The sequence below is a fragment of the Giraffa tippelskirchi genome, chromosome 9 (assembly GCF_054371585.1).
Source record: "Giraffa tippelskirchi isolate mGirTip1 chromosome 9, T2T-mGirTip1v1.2.pri, whole genome shotgun sequence".
Taxonomy (NCBI): Eukaryota; Metazoa; Chordata; class Mammalia; order Artiodactyla; family Giraffidae; genus Giraffa; species Giraffa tippelskirchi.
Window position 1 is genome coordinate 74456962 of NC_137283.1, and position 15120 is coordinate 74472081.

The following is a 15120-nucleotide window of genomic DNA, read 5'->3' on the forward strand; positions in this document are numbered from 1 at the left end:
ACCAGGCACCTTTTATTTATCTAACCCCAATACAGTTATAAACGATCGGTTTTCCCATTTGCTTCTGAAGCTACCGCTGGTGAAGGAACATCTGAAAATAACAGGAGAATCTGACAGCACTTTGAATTCCAGCAAACAGCTTGCAGGACTTCTAACACCCAGTTTACCTGTATGCATGTGTGACAAAAAATTTTTTAACGATTTCAAAAACAAACTGTTTTCAACAGTTATGGCCCATTGGAGACACGTATAACAAGTATTTTTATGCCTTAAGAGGGCTAAATTCATTTGAAATGCATTTTTAAAAAAAGTTCCATATTTTTAATTCCCCACCTACATAAATTAAACAATTTAAATTAACACTGAACTACATTTTGATGATTGCCCCATAATAAATGTAAAGATTAAGTGTTTTCTAAGCCTCGCTTATCAATCACTTCTGTTTTCTCATGGCTATTTCTTCTTCCTTTTCTTCGTTTCTGTGTACTTCTATACTCCCAGCCATGTTTTTTGCTTTTCCCCTTTTGTAATCTCTTTGACGTTTCTCCCCTTTCATGGTTTCCATTTTCCAAGAAGAATTTCAGTATTGCCCCCAGCTAACTTCTTAGTTACCATACCATAAGGGTGCTCATTTTCTATTGAATGCAGTGCCCAAGCCTTACGTGACTCCCCTACAGACCCCTTGGAATTCTTCACTGCATCCGCGGAGGAGGGACAGACGTCACTGTCAGCTGTAATTACCAACTCTGACTTGTCACCAAGAGTCTGTACTTCCCTTTCTATTGCTTTTAAAGCCAGTACTATGTATGATATTCATATCATACAAATAAGGGTGACAAGAAAGTAGTCGGATTAGTTCAAAATTTTTAGTAGTCAGCAAAAGATAGGGCATTTAAAATTTTTTCAATGCTATTTTTATCATTGTTTCAGAAAATGTCCTCATAGAGAAAAAATATTCCACTGGTGGTTGCTATGTTTGCTTCCGTTCCTGGAAGATGTTTAGCTCCTGACATTGACTCAACTTAGAGATGAGAGGAAGAGGTGATCACGGGTCTGACTTTCACTTAGTTTATTAGACCCTCTTCCTAGGAATCGGTGACGCTGAAAGGAAATATGTTAAGACAAACGCCTGACTGGGGAAAATGTTTATTAATACACACCCAACTCCCAAAATTAATATTTTTAAAAGAGAGTGAGAGAGATCTCAATAAAAAATAGGAAAAAAAAATTATGACGAGACAGTTCACCAAGGAAATACAAATGGTCAGTGAACACATGAAAAATTATTCAACTAAATTACTATGCAAAAGAAATGCACATCGATAAAGGAGTGATTTTTGCTCCCCTCGTTTTGACAGGATTAATATTCTCAACACCAAAAGAGGGACACAATATAGTTGCCCTTTCAAAAGGGCGAATTAGCCATGTGTATTAAATGCTTTAAAAAACGCACATCGACTCTGCCTCACAAACTCCCCTGAAACAGTAGCTGTGGTTACCTCTCGGTTAGGATTATGGGAGATTCTGATTTCTTCCTTTTGCTTATCTGTAATTTTCTACAGTGAACCTGTATTACCGTTATAATAAAAAAGACAACAAACGTGAACAAAGTGGTGTTTTATATATCGCTGACAAATTAACAAAGCAGTGGGGTTAAGAGAACTGAGAGATTTTCTCACACTTAGCCTAGTGATTTGACTAGGAAGCAAATATTAATTAAACCATTTATTCATTCAACATGTATTTTTGAACCCCTCTTAAGCTAAGCACTGTAGGATATACAAAGATAGGTTGGACATGAGCCCCACCTCCTGGGGTTGAACATTGGGTAAGAAAAGGAAGATATATATGTACATAATGACAATATGAAATAAAAATATAGCATGTAATGAGCAAAGTAGATCTAAAATATGGGGGAGTTTAAAGGAAGGGGAAACTATATTCACATGTGGAAGCATCAGAGTCAAAATATTTCAGTGAACAAAATACAGTTGACCCTTGAACACTGGGGTTTATAACTGCATGGGTCTATTTACACATGGATGTTTTTCACCGAATACATACTACAGTACTACAGAATCCCATAGTTGGTTGAATTTGTGGTCGCTGAACCAGAGATTTGGAGGACTGACTGTAGAGTTATATGCAGATTTTCCACAGAATGGAGGTTCAGCACCCCTAACGCCCCCACCCCACCCTACACGTACACGTGGTTCAAGGGTCAACTGTACATCCATTTTTTGTCCTTTGCAGTAAATATACTCCTGAGTCATCTCAGCATCCTAGTGCTGGAAGGGGTGTTGTCAGTAAATAATTATATGTGAAAGGATGTAATAAATAATTGTTTGCGAAAGGATGTAACTATTTCTGTAATAAAGATTTGTAGAAAGAACCAACAGGGAACAAGCTCATTTCTCTCCTTTTCAGATGAAGGCCGTGAATTGTCTTGTTTCCTACTGAACTCTCCCTGAAATTCAAGGCCCTAGACAGTGTAACCTCCACCTTCTTACCTCCGTTCCCTTAAATGCACATGATGCCCCAACCAGATCGGTGACCTGTGACCACAGAATGAATAGCCAATGCTTTCACTCTCTCTAGTTGCTGCAGCCAACCTAAACGCCAGGTGGCTGTTGGAATCCTGCTTGTTTGAGGTTGTTCTATAAATATAGTCTTTCCCTAACCTCTTCCCACCAAACAGACCCTCCCCTGCCCCTATACAGCAGAGTGTAGTTTGCACTTTTTTAAGACACCCTAGCTTCCTCCGTGGCGCAGTGGTGAAGAGTCTGCCTGCCAATGCAGGAGACTCAAGAGATGTGGGATCAATCCCTGGGTTGGAAGGCTCTCCTGGAGGAGGAAATGGTAACCCACTCTGGTATTCTTGCCTGAGAAATCTCATGAACAGAGGAACCTGGTGGGCTACAGGCTCGCAAAGAGTCAGACACGACTGAGCAACTGAACACACACACACATAATTACACTTTACTTGACACTTCGTTTCACACACTTTTCTGTATGTGGTCCTGACTTGATCGTAAATTCCTTGAGGGCTGGGACTGTGTCTTCTTTTTACTAATACCCACAGCATTTAATACAATAAATTATTTTTCCTTAGTATAATCTTTAAGTATTTGTTGAAATGGAGCCTGTGGAGGTTAAGTAACTGAGGGCATACAACTTTCTAATGACTGCATATAGGCTGACTCTCCAAGTTGGTATGGGAAAACGGTGGGTTCATTTGGTACTTATGTCTAAGAGAACTAAATTACCACATTGACAAAATAATTGTAGGAGGGACTTCCCAGGTGGTACAGTTGTTGGGAGTCTGGCTGCCGATGCAGGGGACATGGGTTCGATCCCTGGTCCGGGAAGATTCCACGTGCCTTGAAGCAACTGCTGAGCCTGTGCTCTAGAGCCCGCGCTTTGCAGCAAAAGAAGCTGCTGCAGTAAGAAGCCCATGAAGTGCAATAAAGAGTATCCTCCACTTGCCACAACTAGCAAAAGCCCATGTACAGCCACAAAGACCCAGCACAACTAAAAATATAAATTTTTTTTTTTAAATGGATGTCTTAAAAAATAGCAATAATTACAGAATAACTTGTTTTCATGTGTAAAGACTCCCAGCACAGAGACTCTGAGTACAGCAACATATCAACCCAACAGGTTCTTACTAGTTGAAAATGTCTTAATCCTAGGTCCTCTTCGCTCCTTTTCTACACCTCAGGGAAGTTTTCATTATTGAAAATAAGAACACTCATTATTATTCTTAAAACATGCAAAGTGACCTCTAATTAAGCTTTATTCTAACTCCTGAATGTTTTAAAATAGCTAATCCTATGTACAACATCTGAAAAAAAATCAAAGTTGGTACATCATAAAATGATTGGTTAGCTAGAACATTATGTCAAGTTAATGTCTATAAAATTGTGATTATTTTCACTGTAACCTCTTTCTAGAACACTTATTTTCAACTCAATTTATGTAGCTCATTTTATGATTCGCGTGGAATCACTTAAAAAAATCACCGCGTGCTAGGAAGTGATTCACATATTTTATTTTTTTTTTAATCCTTTGAAAATCTTGTTGCCCAGTTTTTACAGCTTAAAACTAAGACTCTGAACCAAGCCCTGACAGAGCCAGGATTTGTACCCAAGTCTGTCTCAATCTACAGCCCAAGCTCTCAGCCTCTCTGCTCTGGCAACATTTTTTCTGAAAAATGCCTGTTTAGTTCAGCTCAGTTCAGTCACTCAGTCATGTCTGACTCTTTGTGACCCCATGGGCTGCAGCATGCCAGGCCTCCCTGTCCATCACCAACTCCCAGAGCCTGCTCAAACTAATGTCCATCGAGTCGGTGATGCCATCTAACCATCTCATCCTCTGTCGTCCCCTTCTCCTCCTGCCTTCAATCTTTCCCAGAATTAGAATCTTTTCCAATGAGTCAGTTCTTCGCATCAGGTAGCCAAATTATTGGAGTTTCAGCTTCAACATCAGTCCGTCCAATGAACATGCAGGACTGATCTCCTTTAGGATGAACTGGTTGGATCTCCTTGCAGTCCAAGGGACTCTCAAGAGTCTTCTCCAACACCACAGTTCAAAAGCATCAATTCTTCGGCGCTCAGCTTTTTTTAGAGTCCAACTCTCACATCCCTACAGGACTACTGGAAAAACCATAGTTTAGACTAGATGGGCCTTTCTCAGCAAAGTAATATCTCTGCTTTTTACTGTGCTGTCTAGGTTGGTCATAACTTTTTTCCCAAGGAGCAAGTGTCTTTTAATTTCATGGCTGCAGTCACCATCTGCAGTGATTTTAGAGCCTAAAAAAATAAAGTCTCTCACTGTTTCCATTGTTTCCCCATCTACCTGCCATGAAGTGATGGGACCGGATGCCATGATTTTAGTTTTCCAAACTGTTTATAAAACTGTTTAAAGAGCTACCTAACAGATGGCTAACAGGGAACGCAAGACCAAGCAGGGGCTCAAAAGTGCATGGCGACAACATAATCCCCTTACAAGATGACGTGAAGTAAACCTACACGTCTCTCTTTTAAGACTGGAATCAATTGCAATTAAGATAAAAGCATGAACTAAATCAGTTGGTCCTAAAATTATTTTATGCATTCAGATGCTGTGTTGCAACATGCTTTAGTCTCTGTTGACTTGAAAAAGAAATTCCAAGATAGTGAACTAGGCAAAGTACTAGTGAACTAAGGCAAGGTAAGATAAATTCGACTAGACTCTGTTCTCTATCAAAGGTGACAGATTTACCTGCTTTTCTGATACTCAAGAACATTCTTGCTGTCAAATTATTTTACCATAAACCCATTTTTGTCCATCTTAAATATAAACTTTTATGTTTATAAAGTCCCTTTCAAGTAATTATGAGAAGTCATAAAACATAGCTAGTGAAGGAAATAATGATAGTTCATAAATCTATACTTATTTTTAAGCACTTCAGGTGTTAAACTCTACAGAATATCTTTTTCTTTTCCTGTACAGAACCATTCTTTATTTTTATAAAGTCCTCACAATAAATTTTAGTGTTTTGATAGCCGTATTAAAACCTACTGTCTTTTATCTAAGGACTTGCTTGCATGGGCTGCCAGACAGATGCGCTTGTTCTAATCTTGTCCCTAGCTGAGGTCATGGCTCAGCTGGTTCTGCATTTTGACCCCAACCTTGGAGATGTTGGTTGACCAGGAGGCAGGTGCCATCTGAAGTAGAGGAAGGGTCTGTTTTCTGCATCAACATCAGTCTCATGTCAGTGGTTTCTGTTAAAATGACAGTCACGTGGTAGATGACACAAATGGTATTATCAGGCAGATCCGAAGAAGATTCACTGGTAGTTGGTGATTCAGCTGGCACAAGTCATCTCTCCTCTTCATGCCTTCTCATCCCCTAATGAGCTAGCTGACCCGGGAGGTCACAGGAATTCAGGACCAAGTGGAAACCACAGGGTCTCTTGAGCTTAAGCCCAGAATTGGCCTTGGTCACTTCAACCGCACTCTGTTGGCCAAAATGAGTCAGAGTCAAGCTTCCATCCCTTGATGGGAGAAGCTTCCAAGTCACATTGCCAGGAGCACCAACATAAGAGGGTAAAGCCCTGGAGCTGCTGGTGATCTTTCATAGTTAGGAGGACGCACGAAGAGCGTCTTCACTCAGCCACAGTGATACATCCCCCATCCTCCACGGGTCCCTGTTGCCCCTAGAAGTGCCTGTGCAGCTCTGCAGGAGGCCCTGTCCAACCCAGGGGCCAACCCAGCCCCTCTCCCTTGGGATCATCTTCAGAAAGTCTGACTATACCCCCAGGGAGACAGACCAAGCCCCGCAACAGAGTGAGGAGGACAGTTTGTCAGCCCTTTGTTTCCTCTCTTCCAGAAAGAACCCTCTTTTTTTTGTAGCTCCCACAGCTTTGCTGGTGACAAACTGTCAAGCCAAGTGAGCCTTCTTCAAACTGAGAAGGACTGAGGAAGCTAAGGGACCACAGCCTTTCTTCTTTTGTACCTGGCCTTTGGAATTTGGCATATTTTTAAAACTTCTGCTCTTTCTATAATAATATGGAGGGGATATGATTAAAAATAAAAGTTACTGTGGGAGAGTGCAAAGGACAACTGTAGGTGCAATAATCTTTGGAAGCATCCCTAAAGGGTGATATTAGAGCTAAGACCTGATACCAACTCTGCAAAGATCAGAGGCGGGAGCAGCTGGTGCAGAGGCTCTGGGCAGGCTGAGCTGGGGTTGGTTCATGAACTTAAAAAGGCCTTCTTGCCTAGAAAGTGAAAAGCTGCTCAGTCGTGTCCGACTCTTTGCAACCCCATGAACTATACAGTCCATGGAATTCTCCATAATGCTAGAGTGGGTAGCCTTTCCCTTCTCCAGGGGATCTTCCCAACCCAGGGATCAAACCCTGGTCTCCCACATTGCAAGCCGATTCTTTACCAGCTGAGCCACAAGGGAAACCCAAGAATATTGGAGTGGGTAGACTTTCCCTTCTCCAGCAGATCTTGCCTAGAAGGGGTGAGCTAAGAGAGAGTGGTTAGAAATGTTGGGGTCTAGGGCCAAGTCATGCAGAACCTTTTAGGCCCCAGTGACCAATGACAAGTGCTCAGTCATGTCTAACTCTTTGTGACCTCAGGAACTGTAACTGGCCAGGCTCCTCTGTCCATGGGATTTTTCCATGCCAGAATACTGGAGCAGGTTGCCATTTCCTCCTCCAGGGGGTCTTCCTGACCCAGGGATTGAACTTGAGTCTCTTGCATTGGCAGGCAGGTTCTTTACCACTGGTGTCACCTGGTCACTGGTCTCTGGCTTACCCATGGAGAATGGGAGTGGGGCAAGCTGAGAGTAAAAGTGAGGAGACCAGTTCGCAAGCTGTTGTATCCAGGCAAAGGAGGACGGTGGCTCTGATGATGGTGTAGTTTTAAAAGGAAAGAATTAAACAAATTCAAGGCACATTTTAGAGGTAAACACAAGAGACTTTAAGCATAGCTCAGGCCAACCATGTTTTGATATTCATTTTAGTCAATACAAATTAAATATAAAGTTGCTTTGTTTTCAAAAGCTCATTCTCCAAGAAAAAGGAGGGAAGGGAGAACTTCCTGGTGAATGACAGATGAGCCCTGTGTGTCGCAGTTTGTGTTTGAGTGCCAGAGATATGAGTCCTCCTAAGTGAGCCCCCCTCCCATCACAGGGGAGAGGGGGTCAGGAGAGGGAAGGGATGACCCAGAATCATGTGATCTTCTCTAAGATGCAGCAGACTGGAGCAGCAGATTCTGCCCTTGAAACCAGATTTCTCCCACAGAAGGTACAACGTTCGTAGCCATGTTGTTCCTTGAACCTGGATGGGAGTGCTATCGACCCGGATGATTCCTGTTCAACCTCTTTGGAGAAACTGAGGGAATAAGGGGAGAAGGAGGAGGGTGTGCTGGAGAGAGAGATAGCCCCAGAAACAGCCTTTCATTTCATGGACCCTAATTATCGTCACACAGCAAAGACGCTTGTAGATGTAAAGAGGGAAAGGGAAAATTAAACATTGTATTTTATGCGTTTTATGGGCTTGGTGAATAAATCAAACTTAAAAATTCTGTGTTGAGCTAGTGTTTAGGTTTCCTAACACAAGACTTGGCAAAGCATCATTTTAATAATCCGGTGATTTAAGCCTTGAGCCTCTCTTTTTAGCTATGTAAATGTCCACATGCACTCACAACAACCTGATAAAGCAGAGAGGTTGGGTATGTGACTGGCTGAGCCCAGGCCACCACTCAGCACAGCATCCTCAGTTATCTTAGAAGGACGTGATCCCTACCATAGCATGCTGTGGTCAGTGGGGAAAAAAATAGTAGGACTCGATTTCCTGACATTTCTTCCTTTGTTTAATAATCCTTCGGTATTTTGGAGGCTGTGGGTTTATTTTGGGGAAACAGAAGGAAAAAATAATCCTGGTTTAAAAAACTGGTATTCATATAATTTTTTTTTAAATATTGAAGTCATATTCAGTTCATATAAGCAGCATCTATTTTAAAGTAAAGTTATTCACATTTTAAAATTGTTTATCTATGCCCATGAAACCATAATTTTGAAATTATTTACAGACAGCAAGATGTACCCTTTAAGTGATCAAAAGCAAATCAGCTCTTAGGCCTTTCTGTGCCTTTCCTCTTAATGAGTCTCCTCAAGGGTGTGGTCTAAAAGGGGCTCTGGACAGACACTGCCAGAGAAAAGGAATCTTTTCACTTGATGCAGATGGTTTGAATAAGAAGACCAGATCATTTCTTTCCAAGCAAGCGCGCTTTCAAGAGTGAAAGGAGGTTCTGTGACTATTATAACAGGACAATGGGTATAAATGCCTGTGAGACAGCCGCAGATTTGGTGTGTGCTCAATAAACAAATTAGCACCCCACTCCAGTACTCTTGCCTGGAAAATCCCATGGACGGAGGAGCCCGGTAGGCTACAGTCCATGGGGTCGCTAAGAGTCGGACACGACTGAGCGATTTCACTTTCACTTTTCCCTTTCATGCACTGGAGAAGGAAATGGCAACCCACTCCAGTATTCTTGCCTGGAGAATCCCAGGGACGGGGGAGCCTGGTGGGCTGCCATCTATGGGGTCGCACAGAGTTGGACACGACTGAAGCGACTTAGCAGCAGCAGCAGCAATAAACAAAACAAAATATCAACAGATGGACAAGGCTTTATATATAGATCCTTTATATTTAGGGTTGATTTCTAAGCATCAGACTGGGACCTAAGTAACGATGGCCCAGTGAAGGCCCCTGATCGCTGCTCCAGCACTGTAAGCTTTCCTAAGAGCCGTGTTAATTGGCCCGCTTATCTCCAGGGCCTGAGCTGTGTATCTTCCTGTTCTAAAATAACTCTTGGGATGCTTGCAGAAGTTAATGTGCTTCTTTAAGCACCAGAGAGTGTCTTGTGTTGTGCTCTAAGAAAACTGAGTCTTCAAAATAGATAGCTAGTGGGAATCCACCATACAGCACAGGGAACTCAGCCCTGTGCTCGCTGATGACCTAGGTGGGTGGCATGGGGCAGGTGGGAGGAAGGTCCAAGAGGGATGGGATGTAGGCACACATATAGCTGATGCACTTCATTGTATAGCAGGTGCTAACACAGCATTATAAAGCAACTATACCCCAATTAAAAAAATAAAAATCAGAGTCTCCTATCATACCACGTTTGTGTTGTCCCATTTCTTCACGGTTTTATATTGACACCCGTATAAATGAATTAATTAGTATCATAGGTACTTTTTTTATAAATAAAATAAAAAGATTCAATCCTATATTATGTCACCTCATGCTGTGTAAGCACAATGGATTTTTAAAATGATTATACATGTGTGTGTGCGTGCGCGTGCAAGCTTCAGAGAATATTGAAAGCATTACGGAGCCTTAGGAGTCCTCATTAAGTTAGATTGTGAACTATAAAAAAATGGATGCATGACCTAGAGAAAACAAATGCTATGCAACACTTAAGGAGAACACATGTTCAAACTCACTTCTTATAAAAAGAAGCGTTTGTAAATTGCAACTGGCTTTGGTTAATACTTTGGTAATTTACAAGGTTGGAGCATTTGGCTTTGTGTTTTAGTTGAAGATGAAAGAGAAAATAGAATCTTTCTTCATGAAGAATCAAGAGGTTCTAAAGACCAAAGCTTTGTATACAGTAGGATAATACATAATATGTATGTGTATGGATTCATGCACACATATATATTCTAATAAATACATGTTTTAATACAATAAATATTTATTGAGTTCCTCTCACTGTTTTTACTTCTTGGGAAACAACCACTGACAGAGCAGGTAAGATGAATTGTGATGGGAAAGTTAATTGAGGTGGAGACAGCTCCAAATATTTCCATCAATACTCCTGGTATAACAGCTGCAGATGTGTTTAACGATTCTTCTAGGTGAGATGAACACTTAACAGTTTTTCATGTGCCAATGCTAGGTTCTAACTGGAAAACTGAGTTTAATTTCTGTGAATTATTATCTCCTAATGGCTTAGAAAAATTGAAAACCTTCTTAAAATGCTTCCTTATTGTGTGTTCAACATTCATCGATTCAACAAATATTTACAGAATGCTACGATGTCCCAGGCATTGTTGAGACACAAAAATGAGCAAAATGATTTTTCTTCTTTCATACAACTTCTATCCTTAAGGAAGTGATGGATAGTTACTTCAGAAATTTATGACTAATGAATGGAAAGTCAAATGGTGACATATGTGATGGAAGAAAATAAAGCAAGGAAGGAGTTCCGTTTTCAAAAGAGGGGTCAGAGGGCTCACTGGAAAGGTAACATTTGAACAGAAACCTGAAAGAATGCCCGGAGTGAATCGTGGAGACAACAGTGGTAAACTGGAGATATTGAGGCAGAAGGAAAAGTTTGTGCAAAAGTCTTGAGTTTGGAACATATTTAATGTATTCAAGGAAACCACAAGTGCCAGAGGTCCTGATGATGGGAAGTGGGGTGAGAGAATAGGGCTGAGAGTTGGACCGCCTTTAATTGCTGGGTATGGTCATGCGAGAAAGATACACTGGCAATAAAAAGTCACTCATTTGAAGAAGAGTGGATAACTTAGAAGAGACTGCTCGACTCTCTTTTAGTTTGTTGATCCTATTAAATTCTTTCTGGGCTTTTCCTTTCTCATCCTTGTGATAAAAATATGTCAGCTTCAGGCTATGGCTGTAAAATGAGATTTCTGAAATAACTTTGCTTTCCTGAGGGTTTTTTTGGGGCAAATACAACATCCACTCCCTGAACTGTCATTCAAAAAATAAGTTATGAAAATAAAGCAAGAACATTTATCCCAATTCTGGAAATCATATGTTAAGTTACTAGGCAAACAAAAATGTTCTGGCCTGTCTTCTGTATGTGTAACTGTGTATGTGTAATATATACAATTGTATTTTAAAAATCTGCTCCTGTACATGAAGAACCTAGCCTCATCTCAAATTGCATAAAATCTTTAAACACGCATTACTCATTGGCAGGTGGGTTATGGACTGGTGGGGAAGATATTGCGTACTTTCTCACAGTGTTAGCAAAAGTGCCAAAGAGGAAAAAAGTAAAACCTCCAGAAGCAAGAAATAATTCTGTTTTATATATGTTAATGATACCTTCATCTATCTGTCTATATGTATATAATTAGGTTCATAAATTTTTAATTCCATATAAAAAGACATTTTTCTGTCCTCATGCTTTTTATGTCCTTATGATGCTTGGGCATCATAGCATAATGGTTAAAAGCTTTGGGGTTAGACATACCTGAGTTTGAATTCCACCTTTGCCAAGTTCATGTAGGAAACCTAACTTCATCCTAAATGTCTACCTTACAGAGAAGGTGTACATATTATACAACATAATGTATATGGAACATTCAGAACAGTATTTAACATCAGTTGAGCGCAGGGATTTTCACTTCTTAACTCCTCCCTCTTCTTTCACTTTCAAAGTCAGTCAAGCACCATTTTTCACCCTTCAAGAGAAAGGCTGAGTTTTATCCCATTATCTATATTTCTTTTTTTAATGTTTAAAAGATTTTATTGAAGTATAGTTGACTTACAATGTTGTGTTAATTTCTGCTGTACAGCAAAGTGACTCAGTTACACATGTATATATTCTTTTTCATATTCTTTTCTATTATGGTTTAATCACAGGCTAGTGAATACAATTCCTTCCACATTCTTATTGCTAGTCATTTAACAGTCAAATCAAGCATCATCTTAGGAAAAGACAATGAGTCAGCAGAAGTCATAAAGCAGTAAGTGGACCCAAATGCCTGACATTTGAACATAAGATAGATGTCTGTTGTTTTTTCCTATTTAGCCTCTTTCTTTGCTGATATCATACGACTCCCCTCCCAGGAGCCAGCTGTTCCCTGTTGACAGTCCGCGTGATGTTGTGGAGTTGACAGCAGCTCTCCGGTCTAGGAGTGAGTGTGTGAACTCACTGGGCACAGTGAGTGTAGTTCTCATCCTTGCTGCAAGGACGTGTGCATGGTACAAGTCACCCTGTGACACCAGGAGCTGGGATCTTATTAGCACCTTGAGGAGACAGCTCTAGCTCTAACAGTGAACCTAGACCTTCCAGAGCTTCCCTAGGTTGATGACTGGTTTGAAAATTATAACCAACTCATCACAAATGAGAGCTGGGAAATGAATAAGAGATATCTTGAGCATCTGAATTTAACAATTCCCAAAGCAGAACCTAACCTTCAAGTTTTTCATGTTAGTCAATGAATTTCCTTTTTCGTTAGTCCATTTGAGTTTAAATTTACATTGCTTGTAAACAAACAAACAAATAAAAGTTGTCAGATAATGTAGACTATAATGCTTCTACTTTACCCCACACCATTTCCAAAGATTTTATCAGCCTCTGTTAGTTTATTTAAATTCTTTCCAGAGGACTAAATTTACACTTATGAGGAAATCTGTTATATGTGTTGATCCATGTAAGAAAAATAGAGTCCCTGTTTACTATCTCTCAAGAAATACTCTTGTAATTTTGTGAAAAATACTGCCTTGCAAATTGTGCATGTATAACTATTACAAAGAAAAAGCAAGCAACAACAATTTCACGAGAAATTACAAATTAACCTCTGCCAGTGATGTCATTTCAAGTGCCAGAAGGCAATATTTTTGTTACTACAAATGTAAAGGAAAGTCTAGGGATAGAAATTACAACATTAACAGGAATAGTTTACTACAATATTTTAAATATGATGGTAAAATGTAAGTTACATTTAAAATATGACAGATGACTTGAAAGTCTTATTTCAAGTAATATTTGCTTGCAAATTATTTTAAATATTATTCTACAGCATTTTTATATATTCCTAGAAGATTATGGGCTAGCTTATTAACTTTTAACAGAAGCAACAACATTTAACCATTATTTAAAAAATGACCTTTGTCTAGATTAGAGTTTCTATAAATTCTCTGAAAGTCAAGATTTTCATTTTCAATAAGCCATCATAAGACATGTGGGACATCAAGATCATAGATGTTAACTACCAGCAAAATGTTAGGGTTCAGAAATAATTATACCTATCTTAAAAATAGACCATGTTTTCTACCTTTGGGGTTTGCTTTTGGTGGGGAGTGGGGTACGGATATAGTATATCATTACCAATTTTTTTCACATTCACCGTGTAATTGTAAAAGGTACATAATATATTAAACCATGTCCACTCTGTTTTGAAAATTAGATATGCTTGACCTTACAAAGTCTGCTTTGTGCAAAACAGTTCTGTGTAGTCTCATTAAGAACAAAAAGAAAAATTTTCATAGCTCTTTAAATTGCTATTTATATTTTCAAAAGATAAGAAAATAAGTCAAAATGTTAATAGAGACTAGTATGCTATCATCAAATTTTAAATATGAGAAACCTAGTAGCATTATAAAAATAAACCAAATTTGAAACTCAGCCTTTTATTATTTCAAGAAATATTTGAGACATGAGGCAGGGCACTCAGGGCTGGTGCACTGGGATGACCCAGAGGGATGGGATGGGGAGGGAGGTGGGAGGGAGGGTCAGAATGGGGAACACATGTACACCCATGGCTGATTCATGTGACTGTATGGCAAAACCACCACAAAATTGTAAAGTAATTAGCCCCCCGATTAAAATAATAAATAAATAAATTAGGAGAAAAAAAATTTGGACTAAACATTGAATGTCAGAATTCATTAAGAAAGGAAGATACTGCTTTCTTTTTACTCTGCACAATTCAATCGGCAAAGTGTGATCGACAATAAATAGTTTCATATCTTTCTTTAATAAAAATTAACTGCCAAACATGGAATTTTCTTTTCATGAATAATTGATATAAACCACTCTGTGATTTACAAATTATAATCTGTTGATGCAGCAAAATTACCACTACTTCAAATTTTAAGCTTTAAAAGAAAAATTTAGAAAATATAATAAAATATAGCATTTTGTTTTTATTGGACTTTTTTGTGTATTTTAAACACTATCTTGAAACTTTTAATAAAAAGAAATCTACCTGATTGGTTTATATCCAAGCCAAAATGTTAAATGAAATGAAACGGTTCAAGCAATGCTTGTTTCTTTGGCTGCACTCTTAGCAGAAACGTAAAGTGAAAATATTATCTATTTGTCTAAGATGTTGACATAATTTTTGTCTACAGAAATTTTCCTTATGTGACCTAATCTTTTAATTACAGGACTCTCTCTGTCAGTGTATTAAGAGCAGGGAGCTGGAGATCCCCCCTCACCAATACAGCTACCTTCTTCCATATTCACATTCTTCGTGTGAAGTTTAACTTCTTTTGTAATGTTATCACATCATTTAATTATTTCAAATTTAATTTTTATTTTATTTTGAGGTATAGTTAATTTACAAGGTTGTCCTAGTTTCAGATATACAACAAAGTGATTCAGTTATACATATACATAAATTCACTCTTTTTCAAATTCTTGTTCCATATAGATTTGTTGTGATCCACACAGTCATAGGCTTTAGCATAGTCAATGAAGCAGAGTAGATGCTTTTCTGGACTTTGCTTGCTTTTTCTGTGATCCAGCGGATGTTGGCAGTTTGAGCTCTGGTTCCTCTGCCTTTTCTAAGTCCAGCTTGTGCCTC